The sequence below is a fragment of the Saccopteryx bilineata genome, chromosome 1 (assembly GCF_036850765.1).
Source record: "Saccopteryx bilineata isolate mSacBil1 chromosome 1, mSacBil1_pri_phased_curated, whole genome shotgun sequence".
NCBI classification, from domain to species: domain Eukaryota; kingdom Metazoa; phylum Chordata; class Mammalia; order Chiroptera; family Emballonuridae; genus Saccopteryx; species Saccopteryx bilineata.
Window position 1 is genome coordinate 254041503 of NC_089490.1, and position 13781 is coordinate 254055283.

Below are 13781 nucleotides of genomic sequence, written 5' to 3' on the forward strand. Positions count from 1 at the left end.
TCCATGTGCACTCAATTTATTTTGTCAACAGAGCCTAAGACTCTTAATATCTGCTTTTTCCTCTTCCTATGGAGAGGGATGTCCTTGTTCCCAAGGCATCTTGGATCTTCTGCAGGGGACGATTCTATTCTTGGCCTCTGAACAGCTGGTAAATTGCATCTCCAGAATTACCAAGCACAGCCATGAACTGAAGGGGAATCCAGGTAGGAGCAGCTACTGGAAGAAGGAACTGAGTGCCCAGCTGCTGCCCTGGGCACAAAGGACAGGGAGCTCAGGAGTTCTTTTGCTCACATTTGGAGTTTTGTTTATTTTGGCTCTACCAATTCAACATTGGAGAGAAACGCAGCCCCATGCTTATGTCATCAAGATCAACTGCGGGAGGGCATGATGGAGGCAGGCTTTGGGGGCCACCGCACCTCTGAGCCAGCCATCCACTGGACGGAGTCACTCTGCTCTTCCAGGTCTAGGCTGGCATGGATGGAAACCTTCACAGCTATGGCGGGCTCCCATAAGGACACGCTTTGCCTCACCTCCTCACGTAAGTTCCTGCTCGGGTTTGTCAGGTCAGCTTAACCTCAGCCAAGTCCAGTGTTTCCAACGTAGGGATAAAAATGCATGATCAAACAATTTGAGCCCTGGCCGTTTGGTTCAGTGGTAGAGCATCAGCCTGGCATACGGATGTCCTGGGTTCAATTCCCAGTCAGGGCACACAGGAAAATTGCCCATCTGCTTCTCCACTCCTCCCCCTCTCTCTTCCTCTCCTGCAGCCATGGCTCAATTGGAGTGAGTTGGACTTGGACACTGAAAATGGCTCCATGGCCTCTACCTCGGGTACTAAGAAGAGCTTGGTTGCTGAGCAATGGAGCAATGCCTCAAATGGGCAGAGCATCACCCCCTAATAGGCTTGCTGGGTGGATCCCAGTCAGGGTGCATGTGGGAGTCTGTCTTTCTGCCTCCCCCCCTCCCATCACTGAATTAAAAAAAAAACAATCTGGAGAACTCTTAGGGTGAACAAAAAGGTAAATAACTTTTTTTAAAAAGTAAAGAACCATTAATAAAGATGCTAGTGTGCTGCTTTGTGATTCCTCAAGAGTACAGGATGGTCTTCCAAAGCTATCTGACCTTAAAAGACTTTCCTTCATTTAGAATAGCTCCCCAAATCTCACATTCTGCTACAATGTGAGCTGCAGTCAGATTTTAATTGAGAGCTGTCTCAGTTGCTCACACAACTCCAGTGCAAATCAGGAACTTGACTTCGCTGACACGGCTGAATTCCATGAGCAATGCCACTTTGGACCAGATCCTTAGCTAGTTACAGCATCTGTTGCCAAAAGACAGTCATCAGTCTATGAGATGTGGTTTGCACATTTGCTTTTTAAAATCCAAAGCTTATAAAGCCACCTCAAAAAGAGCTATTGTTGGCCCTGGCCGGTTGGCTCAGTGGTAGAGCGTCGGCCTGGAGTGCAGGGGTCCCAGGTTCGATTCCCAGCCAGGGCACACAGGAGAAGCACCCATCTGCTTCTCCACCCCTCCCCCTCTCCTTCCTCTCTGTCTCTCTCTTCCCCTCCCGCAGCGAGGCTCCATTGGAGCAAAGATGGCCCAGGCGCTGGGGATGGCTCCTTGGCCTCTGCCCCAGGCGCTGGAGTGGCTCTGGTCGCGACAGAGCGACGCCCCAGAGGGGCAGATCATCGCCCCCTGGTGGGCAGAGCATCGCCCCTGGTGGGCGTGCCGAGTGGATCTCGGTCGGGCGCATGCGGGAGTCTGTCTGACTGTCTCTCCCGGTTTCCAGCTTCGAAAAAATACAAAAAAAAAAAAGCTATTGTTATTTTATTAGTGAGAGCTTTATGAAGTACCTGCAGAACTGAGAACTTGTGGAGAAAGAGAAGTCTGTGGGGAGGCAGAGCGGAGACCTCAGTGATGGTCTTTGATATAGTAAGTCCACAATTCACATTTCTCAGCTTCCCAGAAGAGCCCCTTATGAATCTGTCACCAGAAATGAACCTAAGTTTTTGTACCATATCTCAGGGGCACTATAGTGTTACCGCCATGATGTTTAAAAAGTTATTCTGCCTATTTAAACAAAAATGATATTATTAAATCTTTAAGTGATGCTAGAATATGAAGGTTGATGTTTTCTGATAGAAATAGGTTCAAGTTAGAAGAGAATTATTAGTAACTTCCTGAGTTGACTCTGCTCTGTCCAGGCCTTTTATTGGCAGGACCTAGGGTTGCTTCCTCCTCTGTATCCACAGGGCTGAAGGAGAAAAATGGGTACAGATGGAGGGGACCACACCCCAGTCTGAGACCAAGTCAGGCTAATTCTAGCCAAAGGCCTAGGCCAATCAGAACTGGGGTGACGTCAAGGGTAACGGCAGACATTAGATCCATTTCATTGACTTGGTCATCTGAAGTTTCTTTCCTCTTTCTTTCTTTCTTTCTTTCTTTCTTTCTTTCTTTCTTTCTTTCTTTCTTCTTTCTTATTTCTTTTTCTGAAGTGAGAAGTGGGGAGGCACAGGGACATACACCTGACCGGGATCCACCCAGTATGCCCACCAGGAGGCGATGCTCTGCCCATCTGGGGCGCCACTCCGTTGCGACTGGAGCCATTCTAGCGCCTGAAGCACGGGCCATGGAGCCATCCTCAGCGCCCAGGGCAACTTTGCTCCAATGGAGCCTTGACTGTGGGAGGGGAAGAGAGAGACAGAGAGGAAGGAGAGGGGGAAGGGTGGAGAAGCAGATGGGTGTTTCTCCTGTGTGCCCTGACTGGGAATTGAACCTGGGGCTTCCACACACTGGGCCGACACTCTACCACTGAACCAACCGGCCAGGGCCTTGAAGTTTCTTTAAGAGGATCTTGAGCTATCTGTAGCTGAAATCTTGACCCAAAAGACATTTAGTGATCACTTAGTGCAAACCCCACATCAGAATCCGAGAAACAGGCCTACAAAGGTTCTGTGAGATGTCCTATGGCGGCTTCCAGTCCAGCGCACAGCACCTTTGAGAAGCAGACAGTTGGTCTGTTTTTTCACTACAGCAATAAACATATTTCTGATAGAGAGCAGAAACAGGCCTACAGATGTCTGCTTATCAATTTCCCTGTGTATCAGGAACAAATGAAGCCAATATACAGATGATGTATGATAGCATTGGACACTTGAAACTTATTTAATTAACCAATGTAACCCCAATTAATTCAATAAAAATAAAAAAAAAAAACATCAGCCCTACAAACACACACACACATACACAAGAATAAATGACAAAAACTAATATAAGATAGGGAAAATTAAGCCAAGGGTCTTTGGAGGGGTGGTCATTCAACCACGTGAGGTAAAAGTAATGAAAACACATGAAGAATAAGAAAATTCTGTGCCTTTGTTTTTTACTAATTATAACAGGAGTTTTTCACCTGTGGTTTGGCATCAAGTGTGTCCTGCCTTATCATGACAGAGTGTAGCATAGAACAGGGTGACCCTCAATAACACTGGGGAACAAAATTTGTGTTGCATCCACAAAAGTACTTGTTCTTACCTAATTCCAGTGTGCTAATCTCAAATATGACATTAGTTTTTCTCTGTAAGCTACAGTTTTTTTGCAATTCAAGATTTTAGGTTTTCATCTTATTGTAAAATTTTCAACATTTAGTTTAACATAATGAAGTAGAATATCTTCCTGGGCATCATCTTTGTGAAAATATAATAATTTATATAATGCAGTAAATACACTAATACACCAAAAGATATGATTGCATCAAAATTTGTCTACAATTTCAAAATAGAACATATTAAAACACTTATTTTAATCATAAAATTTATGCAAAACTTATTTAAATTCTATTCAGGCAAAAATTTGCATTTGTAGCTCTTGTGTTTGTGTGCTTGTTGAGGACAATCTCATTGGATGCTCCAGCAGAAGTCTGCTCATCACTAACAGTTCCAAGATTTTTGGGAAACTTATCAAGGTGACTGTTCAGGAGTGAATCTTAACGCTCATGTTACACCCAATGTCGCGGAAAGCCAACAGCATCCTTTGAACCAGAAGTTCATAGTTTTCTGCTTTTTTGTTGCCAAGGAAGTTCTTTGTAACTGCCACAAAAGCCTGCCATGCTGCTTTCTCCTCCTTATTCATCTTCCTGGCAAATTCTTCGTCATGTATGAGGGTTCAAATTTGAGGTCCATTGAATACACCTGCTTTTATCTTCTTGAAAGACAAGTCAGGAAAAGCAGAAATAATATGTGGAAAGCATTCACTTTCTCTATTCAAAGCCTGAACAAACTGCTTCATTAAGCCAAGTTTGATGTGAAGAGGGGGAAAAATGATCCTGTCTCATTTAACTACAGGTTCATTCACAATATTTTGCATCCCTACTTCCAGAGCTTCACGTTTCGGCCACTCCTTCTGTGTCCAGTGTTTCTCCGGAACTCAGCTGTCCCACAAACAGAGAAAGCAAGGATACTTCATGAAACCTCTCTGTTGTCCTAGCAGGAAATTTACCATTTTAAGATCCACACAAATGATACAGTTATGCTCCTCATACTTCAGAAAGTCGAGGACAATTTTTTTGTCATTATAATCTTCTCGCAGATGAGTTGAATAACTAATTGGAACCACCGCATAAACACTACCATTGTGTAGGAGAACACATCTCAGACTTCGTTTAGAGCTGTCAGGAAATAGCCACCATTCTGTTGGACTGTAAGTGGTAACACCTAGCTGGCTGAGAAGACTACTGATATCATGACAGTAAACAAAGTGTTTGTCTTTGGAAAAAAAGTCCACAAAATTTGTTCACGCTTCCTGAAATGGGATACTTTAGCGACCGATGAAGTACATTCTTTTCTTGAAGCCTGGAAGCTAATAACTCACCTGCTTTCTTTGATAGGCCCAAATTTCTTACTAAGAATGCAATTGGGGTTGGTTAAACTGCTGAGGGATTAATGACTGCTTGGCATCAGAGGAAGACCCTCAGATTCTACAACCATTTCCTCATGCATCTTATCAAAATACACTTGATCACCATGTTCACTTTCTTCATCCTTAGAAGAAATAAAACCATTGAAAACTGGAACTTGGCGGGTCTCAGAGTGTGGGATAGGTCGTATTGCTAAAAGAATATTAGGATATGCGATCATATACCAGTTTTTTTTTTTTTTTGCCGATGTCCTTTGTATGGATCAGACAGAAATAACAGTCACTGCTGTGGTCCTTAGATTCATGCCAAACCATGGGAATACCAAAAGGCATTCCTTTGCATTTTCCTTTTGTCCAGTCACGAAGCATTTCCTCACAATTATGACACACAATATGAGGAGCCCAATTCTTGTCTTGATCGCCAAGGGGAGCTTGAAAATAGGCAATATATGCACGTGTCACAAATGATGAAATATTGCGCCTTTGATGTTGAAGTGTGTAACAGCCACATATATAACAGAAGGTGTCAGGACTATTTTTTTTTTAACAGGGATAAAGAGAGAGTCAGAGAGAGGGATAGATAGGGACAGACAGACAGGAACAAAGAGAGATGAAAAGCATCAATCATCAGTTTTTTGTTGTGACACCTTAGTTGTTCATTGATTGCTTTCTCATATGTGCCTTGACCATGGGCCTTCAGCAGACCGAGTAATCCCTTGTTCGAGCCAGCGACCTTGGGTCTAAGCTGGTGAGCTTTTTGCTTAAGCCGGATGAGCCCGTGCTCGAGCTGGTGACCTCGGGATCTCGACCCTGGGTCCTCTACATCCCAGTTGGATGCTCTATTCACTGTGCCACTGCCTCGTCAGGCAGTGTCAGGACTATTCTTACATTTATGCCTACTCAAAGAAGCCATGATTCAATCTTAAAACAAAATAAGAGGGTGTTTTTATCAGATAAGAATTTTTTACATTTAAAAACAACTACAATTATGTAAAAGTGATTTTGGAAAACATTAATTGCCTTGTGGTTATGTTCAATCCAAGAGTCATTGCCCTTTAACTCCAATTTAAAAACCAATGCATGCCATTAACTGTAACAAAAAGAAATTAAAATTGCATAAAAACTAGAGCATGCACCAAAAAATGAATTTCAGATTTGGAATCAGCGATGCAGAAATATATAGAAAAAGTTCTAAAACCTCATGCAATAGAAAATGAAAAAAAAAATTGTTCCCCAGTGTAATCAAAGAGTAAGTATCAGTGAAATTTTTTCACCCCTGCTGTCCTTCTGCTGACACCAAAGAGCCAGTAAGGACAATGGACACAGGCTCCCTGCCTGTCCACTAGCAAAGATCACTCCATCCAACAGCTCCGTTCCAAAACAAAGATGACACATGCTCAGTTCTCTGCTTTGTAGGGGCCAAGAGGAATCCTTTGAAACCTAGTATGAAACCTAGCAAGAAAGGTGGGTCTCTAATTTGCCCACTCTGAACTGCGGCTCGACATCACTAGGGCTTCAAGGACGAAACAATGGCGCACAGCTGCTCCCAGCGTAAGGAAGAGCTGCCCGGTCTTGGTCTTGGCATACACAGTACTTCCTCGGCGGGTCATTCAGAGCAGCACAGCCTTGCAAACACATCTGTCCTGACAGCTGGGACAACGTAAGAATTCAGGAGGCAACCAGGGGTGAAACATTTCCCATGTGTCAATGAACTGCACCCAAGAACTGGGGTTTGGGCAATTCCCAAGTGCACAGAGGATCGTGGGGAAGGACCACACAGTTCTCCTGGCTCACCTTCATTTATAAAAACCACAGCATCGTGCAAAAAAACACTATGACTGCCTGACCAGGCAGTGGCGCAGTGGATAGAGCATCAGACTGGGATGCAGAGGACCCAGGTTCAAGACCCCGAGGTCGCCAGCTTGAGCATGGGCTCACCTGGTTTGAGCAAAAGCCCACCAGCTTGAACCCAAAGTCGCTGGCTCCAGCAAGGGGTTACTCGGTCTGCTGAAGGCCCACGGTCAAGGCACATATGAGAAAGCAATCAATGAACAACTAAGGTGTTGCAATGTGTAATGAAAAACTAATGATTGATGCTTCTCATCTCTCTTCGTTCCTGTCTGTCCCTATCTGTCCCTCTCTCTGACTCACTCTCTGTCTCTGTAAAAATAAATAAATAAAATAAAAAAATTTTAAAAAGACTGTGACTGAGGAGTCAAATTCACAAAGACAGGAATTCTGGGGGAGAGAAATGGGGTGTTATTGGCACGGGGGTGGAGTTTTAGTTGGGGATGGTGAAAAAAGTTCTGGGGATAGATGGTTGCTGCACAGCAAGGCATATGTACTACTGAGTGCCACTGAACTGTACACTTAAAATGTGTACACTTAAAAATGGTCAAATGGGAAATGTGACCACAGTTTTGGGCATGTGACCACAGTTTTTTTAAAAAGGAAAAAATAACTGAGTGAATTAAATTAGTAGATGGCCCCAGTTGGCATGTGGAAATTGACAGAAGGTCAGTACTATTTGCAGAGCCTGGCAAAACTTGCATACTCCCCCCGCCTCTGTATCACCCAGATTCTGCCAGCCACTCTAAACACAGGGCACCCAGGTCTGTTTTGGAGACTGAAGGTAAGTCTGGGAGATCAAGAGACCCAATAACAAACTTAAATAAGGTTGTTAAGTTGACTTTTCTGTGCCAGGCCTCATGCCAGCATTTTATCTACAGTTGATTCAACCCAGAAATGAGCGGACATCTATTGGTCTCATTTTAAGGAGAACTCTCATGTGATACCCAAAGCCCATGCAATCAACCTGGCTCATCTGCTTCAAGAGTAGCAGGTGCGCATCGGGGAGAATGAGGGTCTGCTGGTTGTGGAAACCAATATCAATGTCCGCAGCGCTCACTTCTTCACACTGGGAATCATAAGGGTCTTTGGAAAGGAGGGCAGCTTACTCTCTATCCCTGAGAATTGATCCATAGACCCTTGTTTGAGAGACACAGACAGAAGCCACTGAAGGCTTCTTCCATGGAACTGCCCCACGTGTGTAAATTACCACCTAAGAGGCAAGTGTCCTCTCTATAATGGATAAAGCTATCATTGCAGTGAAAATGCCAAATTAAAAATTGTTTAAACTGTCCTTTCCTTGGGGGCCCCTTCAAGAATGTGCACAGGGCCCTCTCTCTGTTTAGGAAATACTTCTCTTGGGAAGTTCATCAGCCCTGGGCTGATGGGGGGCAAAGCCGGAAAAACACCATGAAAGTTTTCGGTGATGGTGGTACTTTTAAAACGAATTCACTTCCTAAAATAGAAAAGGAGGGTCAGGAACTACACATGTGGATGAATGAAGGGAGAAATAATTTTCCAGCGGCTGTTTTCTATTTTCTGTAGATGGAGATGGCTGGACCAAGCACACCTGGCTATTTTAGAAAATGGTGTTTCATGAAAACACGCTTCAGCAACAAGACTCAGGATGTTTCCATTTAGGTGTCTCCCATTCTTCTCAGGCAATTTCATTTGGGGCAACTTGTTTTGGAAATTTAGAGAAAACTGCCCTGTGAGTATTTATACGAGCAGACTTGTTTTCCCCGGGGCTGCTGCTTGGACCATGGGCAGGGTATTTTTTCTTTTCTCCTTTTCCCTTCTTCCGTTTCCTACAACAGAAATAATCTTTTTTTTTTTTTTTTTTTTTTTAGTGGAAAAGAACTCACTCTCTTTTCATAGTCTCAGCTACATATCTGCCTTTGATTATGCATGCCGCGTTTGCCGGCTGATGGCTAATTTGGAGATTTGAGTCATTAACTCAAGGCTCATCGGAGGTCGCCTTTGGAAGGCGGGCAGGGTTGCCGTGGTGGAGTCGTCTGCTCCCGAGCATTAACTTCTCAATAATGAAGGCTTTCAGACCACGGGCCACGAGCACAAAGCTGCACTTGAGGCTGGTGACTTGGCGGAGTGCAGACAGACCATGGCTATTCTTTTTTTGTACAAAATAGTCCTCTTGATCTCTGGGTTGGAGCTATTTTTAATTCTAATTCAGTTCTCTCTTTGCTTTTTAACTTGGTGGGCAAGCCTTTCTTCTCTTATATTTTGATCAACTGCTTAATCTGTTGCCTTTTTTTTTTCAAAAGACCTGCAAAAAGCCACCATCCTCAGTGTTCAGCCACCAGCCCCCCTCCCAGTGTATTTAGCATCCCCCCTTTTTAGACCAGCAGTGACTCAGTCCTGAATGAAATGTGAGTCTGCTGCTTGGATCTCAGCACGCTTCCCACTGCGGAGAGTGTGATGTCCCTGACTGCAGTCACACTTTCAATCAACAACTGAATGAGGATGGATCTTTCCTTAGCAAGTGGGACACCCCCACAGAAATTTAAGGACAGTCACTGCCCTCCCCTCCCAAGCTCCTAGCAGAATTTTTGTTTTCTGTTTGAGAAATCAGTGTATTTTTGTGTGTGTGACAGAGATAGAGACAGACAGATAGAGAGAGGGACAGATAGGGACAGACAGGAAGGAAGAGAGATGAGAAGCATCAATTCTTTGTTGCGGCTCCTTAGTCTCCTTAGTTGTTGACTGATTGCTTTCTCATGAGAAATCAGTGTATTTTTTAATGATTCACCAAATACCTACTGAGTGCTTACTCTGCACTAGACACTAAAGAGAGGCGGGGAACTTGGTCCATTTGCCGCTAGGGACCTACAGGCTCTGAAAAGTATTATATTATGATGATACTAGACCTCATGCATCTATACTTTAATGCATATAGCAATTATAGACAGACATCTATATTACAACCCTGTAGCACAACATTAATAAACGGTTAGTCAAAGGTCAACCAGCAACATATCAACCCAACTGACTGCAGGCATTTTAGAATCCCATGACGTTTAAGAAGCAATTAGTAGTAGGTAGAGTTCCTCTCATTTCTCAAAGATTCCCAAATATTCTACTTGTGAACTAAACTAGCTTTTCATAGTCAAATAGTTTTAATAGCATATTTATTTTACTTTTTAAAAGATTTCAATTATTTTCTCTAAAACTCAGTTAAGTTGAGGTACATAGATACCAAAGGGTTTAATATGATAAAAGCCTCCATAAGAGTCATTTCAAAAGCTCATGACCCCAGGGGACTATCTAGAATACTAGTCCATTGGTAAAGATAATGCATCTATTGACAGGATTGTATGATTTGTGTCCTTTGTTTTGTTGATGTGGTGTATTACATTGATCAATTTACATATGTTGAACCATCCTTGTGCTCCTGGAATGAATCCCACTTGATTGTGATGTATTATTTTTTAAGTATATTACCGTATTCAATTTAATATAAATAGTATTTTGTGTAGGATTTTTGCATCTGTATTCATTAGAGAGATTGGTCTGTAGTTTTCTGTTTTTGTGTTGTCCTTGCCAGGTTTTTGTATCTGGGTTATGTTGACCTCATAAAATGTGTTTGGGAGTATTGCTTCTTTTTTTATTTTTTGGAAGACTTTGAGAAGGATAGGTACCAAATCTTCTTTGAATATTTGGTAGAATTCGCTAGTGTAACCATCTGGTCCTGACTTTTTATTTGGGGGAAGGTTTTTGATAGTTGTTTCTATTTCCTCCTTGCTTATTGGTCTATTTAGATTTTTTCATTTCTTCATGACTTAGTCTGGGAAGATCACATAGTTGCAAGAACTTACTCATTTCTTCTAGATTGTTGAATTTGATGGCATATAATCTTTCATAGTATTCTTGTATGATCCTTTGTATATCTATAATGTCTGTGGTAATTTCACCTCTTTTATTTTGAATTTTGTTTATATGAATCCTTTGTCTTTTATCCTTAGTAAGTCTAGTCAGGGGTTTGTCAATTTTATTGATCTTTTCAAAAAACCAACTCTTTATTTTATTAATTTTTTTCTATAGTTTTTTTGTTGTTGTTCTCCATTTCATTTAGTTCTGCTCTAATTTTTACTATTTCCTTTCTTCTGCTGACTTTGAGTTGCCTTTGTTCTTCTTTTTCTAGTTCTTTAAGATGTGATGTTAGGTTGTTTACTTGGGATTTCTCTTGTTTCTTGAGATACAGTCTGTAATGATATAAACTTCTCTCTTATTACTGTTTTTGCTGCATCCTAGATGTTTTGCTAGGTCGTACTGTCATTGTTGTTTGTATATATCTTTTGATCTTTGCTTTTATTTCTTCTTTGATCCAGTAATTTTTCAGAAGTGTGTTGCCTAATTTCCACATTTTTGTGGGTTTCTTTAGTTCCTTTTGCAGTTGAATTCTAATTTCAGAGACTTATGGTCAGAGAATATGCTTGATATAATTTCAATCTTCTTGAATTTGTTGAGGTTAGTTTTGTGGCCTAACATATGGTCTATCCTTGAGAATGCTCCATGCACACTGGAATAGAATATATAATCTGATGTTCTGGGATGAAATGTCCTGTAAATGTCTATTATGTCCATTTGGTCTAGTGTGTCGTTTAAGGCTGATATTTCCTTATTGATTTTCTGTTTGGATGATTCATTTAAAGCTGTCAGTGGTGTGTTGAGACTCCAACTATGATTATGTTTTTGTCTGCTTCTCTTTTTTGTTCTGAGATTAGATGTCTTATATATTTTGGTGCTCCCTGATTCAGTGAATATATATTAAGAAGCATTATGTCTTCTTGATATAGTGCCTCTCTACCTTTATAAAATGCCCATCTTTGTCTCTTGTTACCTTTGTTGTCTTGAAGTCAGTATTATCAGATATAAGTATGGCTACACTTGCTTTTCTCTAGGTATTATATTCTTGGAGCATCATTTTCCAATCTTTCACTTTGAGTCTACTTTTGTCCTCATAGCATAGATGTGTTTCATGAAGGCAGCATATAATTGGGATTTGCTTTTTGATCCAAATCTGTGCATCTTTATTGATGAGTTCAGTCCATTTACATTTAGGGTAATTATTGACACATGAGGATTTCTTATAGTCATGTATGCTTTCCTTCTTGGTAGCTCTATGTCTCCTTTAGTTCTTTTCCTTTGTGTTTCTGCCAGTTGTTTTGGTTTGGTGCTATTTCATACTTCTTCAACAGTTCAAATGCTATAGTGATGTTTACCTGAAATCTATGTGCTGTTATTGAGCAATGTCACCCCATTAAATTTAATTTCTAAATTAAAAAATGCAAAACAAAAGAAAATAAAATGCAAAGGATGTGTGTTAGGAACATGTGTGGTCCTGTTAGCACTCTGCTTTTACAAAGCACACTTCATTCCCAAATCTATCTGAATCCTGTCTTTGCAACTTGATGCCCTGGAATATGTGGAGACAACTCTCATGCCCAACCCAGAGTCCTTTCTTTTCTGCTTCTTCCTGTCCCTTATATAAGATCATCCTGGTCACTTTCTTTGGATCATTCCTCAGTTTGTGTCTCACAAAATTTGGTGCCCAGAAAGGCAAACCAGATGTGATGTAACAAGTACAAAGTGCAGGGGGGTCTGGCCACTGCACTAGAGTTTTATTCTGATATTAATTTAGCTGCATCTATTTTCTATCAATATTGGGCTTGTACTCAACCAAACACAAATACCCCCAGGTCTTTTTTACATCAGTGGTGCCAAGCAGGTGGCCCTCAACAGTTAGGTGTGAAGGTGTCTTTCTAAATGCAAGTGAAGCATATTTGTTAAATGCTGTTTTGTCATTCACCCTCCCCTCAAAAATGCAACCCTCAATTTTGTTACCTTAGTTACTGTCCCTCCTCTCAGCGTTGTGCTAGCTTTGAGTGACAAGCTCACCTTCTGATTATAGAAGACAGATGAGAGAGTGTGGATTGGGGGACTATACCCTAGGAACTACTCCCAAATTATGACAGTCCTGGTGGAGAGGTAACTTGTTTCGTCAGTGACCAAATCCAACAATAGGAAAGTTCTCTGCTTTGTCAAGGGAAGTGCCACAGATTAGATTTTTAATGCTTTACCGAGACATGACATTCTGATTTTCAGAAATCATCGCAGCTTCTGAAGTTTCCATTCACAGTTTAATATTTATGTCACATAAAATTTTAACATCCTATGGATCCTATGAATGACCCAGGACTTATAGGTATTAACTCATTATTTCTTACAGAGACAAAATGTCTGAACCTCAGGCGAGGAAGTTATGTATATGGGACATCAAAGAACCAGAGGAGACCATGGACTCCCCCTGTGTGTTTTCGCTATAAAGTTGGATGAGATCTGACCAAGTTGTCTCTCTGCCTCCAATGAACCACATCATGGGTCTGATGCCATTGTCCATGTCCTTCAACCTTCTAAATAAATAACACCATGATCTGCGTTGTCTTGGACATTCTAATTTTTATAGTTTCAAGAATAGTGTTTCGCTTTTTGCTTGGCTTTGTCTTTTGGCCCAGATCTATAGTAACTGAATCTCTGATAAGTATTTAATGGCCTTGGGACTTGCAGAGAAGTGTAGGTCCTGCTCCAGATGAAAGAACTCAAGGACCCAAGGAAGCCACCACATTCCTGGGCTATGCGCATGAGCCATGCCGCTTGTTAATAAGTCTCTGGAGACATTTTAGTGGGATCACAGAAGCATTTTTTAATGCCCAGAATAGGAGAGAAAAAAAATCAACACCCTGGCTTTATGAATTTTATAGGAAAACTTTGCCTACTCTACAGAATCCTTCTTATAATTTAATTTTTTTTTTCAAAAACAGAACATAGAAACCAAAACCTCTGTAATTCAAAGTGAATTATGGAAATGTAGTTCTCTTCCCTGAGATGTGTAGTTCAATTCAGTATTCTTATCCCTCAACAAAACCCCTACTATTATTAGCTGAGAGCATGTGTTTATAATCATTTCTGAAAATTCTGTGGATCACATCCATGGAATTCACTTG

At 41.5% G+C, this 13781-nt stretch overlaps 1 long non-coding RNA gene across 1 annotated transcript; it reads left to right on the top strand.

The window, feature by feature from the left end:
• Nucleotides 1-448: 448 nt before the first annotated feature.
• Nucleotides 449-13109, top strand: LOC136320374 (uncharacterized). The gene is made up of 3 exons (XR_010728325.1): nucleotides 449-538; nucleotides 8305-8470; nucleotides 13007-13109. It is a non-coding gene; the product is annotated as an uncharacterized lncRNA (long non-coding RNA).
• Nucleotides 13110-13781: the final 672 nt, after the last annotated feature.